Below are 1,408 nucleotides of genomic sequence, written 5' to 3'. Positions count from 1 at the left end.
GGTGACCAGTTGCATCTATCATTTAGAGTAGAATGTTATTGATTAATTGGGCACTGTATAACCAGTTACCTTGTCATTACTAACTACAAGTTTGATGTAGTCACTAATATCCAGAAGTCGCTCTATGGTCTGAGAGATGCGTAGTTTAAAAAGGTTATTCTCTCTAGGTATAGACGGAAGTTACTAGGGGATGCCAATTGTATGTGCCATTTAGATTTAGAAAAATGGTGATTCATGCTAAGGAAATAGTTGATGTGTTCATATTTTTCATGCTGATGGTGAGTGATTGTGTGTATGAATGAAGTGGCCACTGTGTGATGCTGTTCGTAATGTTGCATAATGTTCTTTTAATATGCATTGTATAATTGACAAAGACAAACACTGTTACATTTTTCTGCTTTTAAAGTATCTGTGTAAGTTTTAAAAGAGGAGTGCTATTTGGCTATAACTATTTAAAAAGGTTAAATTTAGACATATTGGGAGGGTGAGTAATTATTTTGCAGAAGCAGCTCACAGCAAATATGGCAAAAATCAAAGCCTGTGATTTGCATGGTAAGAAGAAGGGAGATCTTCTGAAACAGCTGGATGACCTCAAGGTTGAATTGTCTCAACTCGGGGTTGCCAAAGTAATTGGTGGAGCTGCATCTAAGCTGTCCAAGACTCAGGTTGTTCCAAAATCTATTGCTAGAGTCCTCACGGTTATCAACCAGATACAGAAAGAAAACCTGCAAAAATTGAACAAAGGCAAGAAGTACAAGCCACATGATTTGAGGCCCAAGAAGGCTGGTGTTTTGCACTGCATACTCAACAAATAAAAAGAGGGATTGAAGACTAAAATATTAATCCGAAAAGAGCATTTATACCCAATGCGCAAATTTGCTGGGAAAGCATAAATGTGTTGTACAAAATAAAGGCTTTTTGGTTGAGCAATTATGGAGACGCCCTTATCATATATGCAGAAGGTTTTATTCCATAATCAGAGAAAATTACAACAATATTTTTAGAATGGTCTACAGTCACCCAAAAAGCTACTCAAAAACATATATATCCCTGACCAAAAGAAGGGACAATCAATGATAAAATAATTGAGCTCAGGAGTAAGTATGAGGAAACCAAATTGAAAAAAAGAGTAACTATTTTAGCTCTGCGGCAAGTAATTTGTGAAAAAACTCAAAGGACCGCTTAAAAATTCATACCTGTAGCCCCTCATCTGTTTCCCCACCTCCATATGATTCTATGAGTACCTCTCTTAAGGTACCCAGGGCCATATTTATACTTTTTGACGCAAAACTGCGCAGACGCAGTTTTGCGTCAAAAATATTACCGCTGGCTAACGCCATTACTGTGCGCCGTGCGGGCGTCAAATTTATACTTTGACGCACGGCGGTGCAGACCACAGATGTAAGTC

The 1,408-nt window shown here is 37.9% G+C and overlaps 1 pseudogene; it reads left to right on the top strand.

Moving 5' to 3' along the window:
* Positions 1–521: 521 nt before the first annotated feature.
* On the top strand, positions 522–893 carry LOC138295646 (large ribosomal subunit protein uL29-like; annotated as a pseudogene).
* Positions 894–1,408: the final 515 nt, after the last annotated feature.

The sequence above is a fragment of the Pleurodeles waltl genome, chromosome 1_2 (genome assembly GCF_031143425.1).
Source record: "Pleurodeles waltl isolate 20211129_DDA chromosome 1_2, aPleWal1.hap1.20221129, whole genome shotgun sequence".
In the NCBI taxonomy this organism is placed as follows: Eukaryota; Metazoa; Chordata; class Amphibia; order Caudata; family Salamandridae; genus Pleurodeles; species Pleurodeles waltl.
The sequence above is the reverse complement of the archived record's forward strand: the minus strand, read 5'-3'. Positions and strand labels throughout refer to the sequence as shown.